Genomic DNA, 6,435 nt, shown 5'->3' with positions numbered 1-6,435 from the left:
AATTCATCATAATTCAACAAGGAATAGTCTGACTTACCTTTGAACTACTTACAAAGAAAGGGTTGCATAAGTAAAAAATAAGCAAGATTATAAGGACAACAACTAGCCTACCTAAGCTATGAACTTTCAGCAACTTTATGAGGATACATTTGCTTGCCAATGAATGTTAAAAAATATAAATACATCACTAGTGGGAATGTAAAATAATACAAGCACTTTGGAAGGCAGTTCATCAGTTTCTTATGTTTTCCAATGACTTGTGTCCATGACTTGTACACATGTTCACAGCAGCATTATTAATGAGAAGCGAAAAGCTGGAAACACCCCAAAAGTCCATCAGCTGGTGAGTGGGTAAATAGGTTGCGGTATATCCATTCAATCTGCCAATAAAAAGAAAAGAACTGCTAATACGTTCAACAGCGCAAATGAGCCTCAACAGCATCACTCTAAGTGAAAGGAACCAGACGCTAAGACTACATATTGTGTGATTCCATTGATATGAAATTGATAGAAGGGATAAAACTATAGAGACAGAATATAGATCAGTGGTTACTGGGGATGAGGTGGGAGTGGGGACCATCAGCGAATGGGTGTGAGAGAAACTGGTGGGATGATGGCAGTGTTCTAAAGCTGGACTGTGGTGATGATGATTGCATGTCTGTATAAATTTATTTACACTTATCTAGATGCCACTTAAAATGGGTGATTTTTAGGGTCACCTGGTGGCTCAGTTAGTTGAACATCCAGCTCCTGATTTCAGCGCAGGTCATGATCCCAGGGCTGTGGGATTGAGCCCCACATTGGGCTCTACACTGAATGTGGAGCCTGCTTGAGATTCTCTCTCTCTCCCTCTGCCCCTCTCCCCCACTGTGCCTTCTCTCTAAAATTAAACAAAAAAAAATTTTTTTAATGGGTGAATTTTATACCATGTAAATTATGCCTCAATAAACCTGCTTTTTATTTTTTATTTTTTTAATTTCTTTAATGTTTATTTATTTTTGAAAGAGAGAGAGAGAGAGAGAGAAGAGTGTGAGCAGGGGAGGGGCTGAGAGAGAGGGAGACACAGAATCCGAAGCAGGCTCCAGGCTGTGAGCGGTCAGCACAGAGCCGGATGCGGGGCCCAAACTCATAAACAGTGAGATCATGACCTGAGCAGAAATCGAATGCTTACCAGACTGAAACACCCAGGTGCCCCAGTAGAGCTGCGTTTTAAAAGAAAAAAAAAAAAAAACAACCACAGTAGCAGGAAAAATAAGAAAGTCTCTATCTATTTGCCTTTACAAAAAGAAACACAGAAAGGATAAACCAGAAAACCATGAAGCTGGTTAACTCCAAGGGGAATGTCGTGGAAATGCCCCAATATAAAAGAGAGAGCAAACTGAAACAAAGCAGCCTGGTTAGATTTCAAATGAATAGTGTAACAACACAGAAGGAAAATAGAAGAAAGGAAGGACAAGCCGGGCAATGTACAAACACAGTATTTGACTATATGTAACACCCTCGGTTTGTGGTGGGGTAAGAGCGCGTGAAAGAAATTACAGTTCAATCCTGTACTCTTTTCAGTAGATTTGTTTTGTATAGAGGCAAGGAGGAAGCAATTCTGAGATTATTTTAGATCATGCAATTGAGCAAATAAGTAAATATGTTGTTTGGGGGAATCCAAGGTTCTCACGGAAAAAAAAAAAAAACAAAAGCCACGTGCAAATAAATATGGAAGAGAAGAAGGCAAGAAGAAACCTCATAGGGATAAATGAAATTGAAATTATGAATTCGTTATTTCCAAAAAATGTGTCCTCGTGAATATGTACTTATGTATATACAAAAATGTCCACGGATATTTGTACGTGTATATGTACGTGTATAAATATCCATTGACTTTCTTGTTCACCCGGCTGAAAAGTACAAGGAACAAAGATTCTCTGGGAACAATGAGCATACCTCCCACCCAGATCTTGGTTTCTGGTACCTTCTCTCATCAGAAGGAACCGAAGGTCTTCCTAGAAATGGCTGAATTCAGGGCTGGGGCAGGTAGATACAACAAAAGCCTGGAAAATCTTTTTATGCCAGAGATTAAGGAAGTACTCAACATGATGAAGGGGGTGGACATCACATATCACAGGGTTGCAGGAGCACCTGGGGGCTCCACCGGCCAAACCTGGGACAGTTAGAGCACCGAAATAATTAAATACAATAGTGAATTATAAATTACTGAAAAAATAGGTATTTGGGAGTCGATACCTGTGATAAATATATAAATAGCTGGTGGGTTCCCGCTTAAAGTGGAATACTAAGTGCCAAATGATCAATAAAAATGGAGTTAAATGCTTAACCAACTGAGAGTTGGAAAATAACCATTTTATACCGTGGAAAATAACCATTTTGCAACCATCGTAGGAAAGAGCCATTCAGCAGAAATCAATGGATGGACCTTTTTTTTTCTTTTCTTTTGAGAAAGAGAGAGAGAGCATGCATGAGCAGGGGAGAGGTGGGGAGAGGGGCGACTGAGCCACTCAGGCTCCCCCAGGTGGAAATTTTGTTGAGGAATAGGATGTGATTGCATTGACTTAAATCATCTCCCCACATATTGCATATATGTGTGTGTGTGTGTGTGTGTGTGTGTGTGTGCACGCACACATATATGAGGGAGATGAATTCAGTAGGTAAATAAAATGATAACAGTAGGTAAGTCTCAGTAAGCAGTACAGAGATAGTCTTGGTAATATTCTTACTCATGCAACTTTTCTATATTTGAAATAATTTCCAAATAAAAAGCGTTAAAATTTTTTAGTTTTTTTTTCTTCTTATTTCATTTTATTTTATTTTTTTTAACGTTTATTTATTTTTGAGACAGAGAGAGACAGAGCATGAACAGGGGAGGGGCAGAGAGAGAGGGAGACACAGAATCTGAAACGGGCTCCAGGCTCTGAGCTGTCAGCACAGAGCCTGACGCGGGGCTCGAACTCACGGACTGCGAGATCGTGACCTGGCTGAAGTCGGACGCTTAACTGACTGTGCCACCCAGGCGCCCCTATTTCATTTTATTTTAGAGAGAGACAGCAAGCACAGGGGGGAGAGCAGAGGGAGAATCTTAAGCAGGCTCCACACTCAGCACAGAGTCTGACATGGGGCTTGATCCCATGCCCCTGAAATCATTGCCTGAGCCAAAATCAAGAGTCAGATGCTCAACTGACTGAGGTGCCCCTCCAAAAAAAAGGTTTAAAAATTCAAGGAAACTCTCTCTCTCCCCTTCTCTCTCTGCCCCTCGCTCACCCACACCCTCTAAAAATAAATTTTTAAAAAATCTGAAGAAACAATCTGGAAGTTGTCCTCTGCCTGCCCCCCCGCAACCCCTCTTCCAAGGAGTGGCCCAATGTTAAAAGTTTTGTATGTGTATTTCTAGACGTACTTCTTTTTCTTGTTTAAGATGTTAAGTAATCTCTGCCCCCAGCATGGGGGTTGAATTTATAATCCCAGGATCACGAGTCACATGCTCAACTGACTGAACCAGCCAGGCACCCTCCTAGACCCATTTCTGTGCATTTTTCTTCCTATGGTAAAACACACATAACATAAAATTTACTCTGTTAGCCTGGTTTTTTCAATGTTTTTTTTTTTTTAATTTTTTTTTCAACGTTTATTTATTTTTTGGGGACAGAGAGAGACAGAGCATGAACGGGGGAGGGGCAGAGAGAGAGGGAGACACAGAATCAGAAACAGGCTCCAGGCTCTGAGCCATCAGCCCAGAGCCTGACGCGGGGCTCGAACTCACGGACCACGAGATCGTGACCTGGCTGAAGTCGGACGCTTAACCGACTGCGCCACCCAGGCGCCCCTACATTTATTTATTTTTGAGAGATACAGACAGAGCACTAGTTGGGGAGGGTTAGAGAGAGAGGGAGACACAGGATCGGAAACAGGCTCCAGGCTCTGAGCCATCAGCCCAGAGCCCGACGCGGGGCTCGAACTCACGGACCGCGAGATCGTGACCTGGCTGAAGTCGGACGCTTAACCGACTGCGCCACCCAGGCGCCCCTCAATGTTTATTTTTGAGAGAGAGACGGAGCGTGAGTGGGAGTGGGGCAGAGAGAGAGACAGACAGACAGACAGAATCTGAAGTACTCCAGGCCCTGAGCTGTCAGCCCAGAGCCCCACGTGGGGCTTGAACTCGTGAACCATGAGATCACGACCTGAGCCAAAGTTGGCACCTAACTGACTGAGCCGCGGGCGCCCCCATGTTAACCATTTTCGAGTGACCTGTGTTCAGGACAAAAGGGTGGAATGCTTCTCAATTTGCATGTCATCCTTGTGCAGGGGCCATGCCGATTTTCCCCGTGTTGTCCAAGTTTATGTGCTGACAAACTGAGCACTCCATGCATTTATAAATGTACAGGTTCCAACATTAAAACTGTAGGCATACTGTGCAAGGGAGGAAAAAGAAAAAAAATGAAGGTGAAAGAATGCTTTTCCTAGTGAAACAAAAACAAAACCAAAATTGGCACTTGTATGTTCCAAGAATTTTAGGGGAACTTTTCAGGCAGAAACAAAATGATAACAGGTGGAAATTTTATTCCACGCAAAGGAATAAAGAACACCAGAGATAGTGGAAATGGGGAAGAAAACAAAAACATTCTTTTCTCCTGCTTAATTTCTTTAAAAGATATTTGACCAAAGCAAACGTGATAAAGTGTGTGGGGTTTATAACATATGCACAAGCAAGATGTATGACGACAATTTCACCAAAGACAAGAGGAGGAAAATGGAAGTGTGCTGTTTTAACTATGGGTTTAAGTGCACTGTTCTCACATGTCACGTGAAATGATGTAAGGTTATTTAAAAGGAGACTATGGGGGCTCTTGGCTGGCTCAGTCAACAGAACCTGTGACTCCTGATCTCAGGGTTGTAAGTTCGAGCCCCATGTTGGGTGTAGAGGTTACTTAAAAATAAAATCTTTTACGGGCACCGAGGTGGCTCAGTTAAATGTCCGACTCTTGACTCCGGTTCAGGTCATGGTCCCGGGGTCATGAGATCGAGCCCCACATCGGGCTCCATGCTGAACACGGATCCTGCTTGGGATTCTCTCTCTCCTTCTGCCTTTGCCCCACACCTCCACTTACACTGCTTACTCTTTCTCTCTCTCTAAAATAATAAAATAAAATAAAATAAAATAAAATAAAATAAAATAAAATAATCTTTTAAAAAATAAAAATAAAGGTAGACTATGATTAGTTACGATTCATTAGATATTATAAGTCCTAGACCTCTCTCTCTCTCTCTCAAATAATAAAATAAAATAAAATAATCTTTTAAAAAATAAAAATAAAGGTAGACTATGATTAGTTTCGATTCATTAGATATTGTAAGTCCTAGACCAAGCACTAAAAACAACTTTCAAAGAAAATATAACTAGTAAGCCAGTAGTGGAGAGAAATGGAATCATGAAAAAATTAAGTTAATACAAATGAAGAAAAAACAAAAAAGAGAGCAAAGAGTATATTGGGATAAGTGGAAAACAAATACTAAAATGCTAAATTTAAGCCCAATCATATCAATAATTACACTGAATGTAAATGGTGTATATATATATATATATATATGTATATGTATACATATATGTATATATGTGTGTATATATGTATATATGTGTGTATACATATATGTATACACATGTGTATATATGTTTATATATATATATATAACTAATTCATTGTTATATATCAAGTATAACTCAATTTATTAAAAAACTACTCCATTAAGGGCCTCTGGGTGGCTCAGTTGGTTAGGCATCTGACTCTTGGTTTTGGCTCAGGTCATGATCTCATGGTTTCATGGGTTCAGGCCCCGCATCAGGCTCTGCACTGACCGTGCATGAAGCCTGCTTGGAATTCTCCCTCTCTCTCTGAGTCTCCCCTTCTCGTGTCCTCTCTGTCTCAAAATAAACAAATAAACTCTGAAAATAATAAAAGGTAACAAAAATTAAAAACCACTCCATTAAGGGGTGCCTGGGTGGCTCAGTTGGTTAAGCAGCCGACTTCAGCTCAGGTCATGATCTCGCGGTCTGTGAGTTCGAGGCCCGCGTCGGGCTCTGTGCTGACTGCTCAGAGCCTGGAACCTGTTTCCGATTCTGTGTCTCCCTCTCTCTCTGCCCCTCCCCCGTTCATGCTCTGTCTCTCTCTCTGTCTCAAAAATAAATAAACGTTAAAAAAAATTTAAAAAAAAACACTCCATTAAAAAATAGAAATTGTCAGACTGGATGAGAAAAAAGCAAGATATGCCATCTGCAAGCAATCGTATACTATCCACAAGAAACCAATTTTAAATATAAAAACATGGGTAGGTTAAACACTAAAGGGCAATGAAACATATCAAGACAATGTACAAAAAAAAAAAAGAGTAAAAGGAGAGATAAATAAATGCCATGCCAGCCATAGGCAGAAG

The 6,435-nt window shown here is 40.8% G+C and overlaps 1 pseudogene; it reads right to left on the bottom strand.

Moving 5' to 3' along the window:
• Nucleotides 1-4,267: 4,267 nt before the first annotated feature.
• Nucleotides 4,268-4,367, bottom strand: LOC125171413 (uncharacterized; annotated as a pseudogene).
• Nucleotides 4,368-6,435: the final 2,068 nt, after the last annotated feature.

Source organism: Prionailurus viverrinus, chromosome B4, assembly GCF_022837055.1.
Source record: "Prionailurus viverrinus isolate Anna chromosome B4, UM_Priviv_1.0, whole genome shotgun sequence".
Classification (NCBI taxonomy): Eukaryota; Metazoa; Chordata; class Mammalia; order Carnivora; family Felidae; genus Prionailurus; species Prionailurus viverrinus.
Note: the sequence above shows the minus strand (reverse complement) of the source record. Positions and strands in the feature narration are given on the sequence as shown.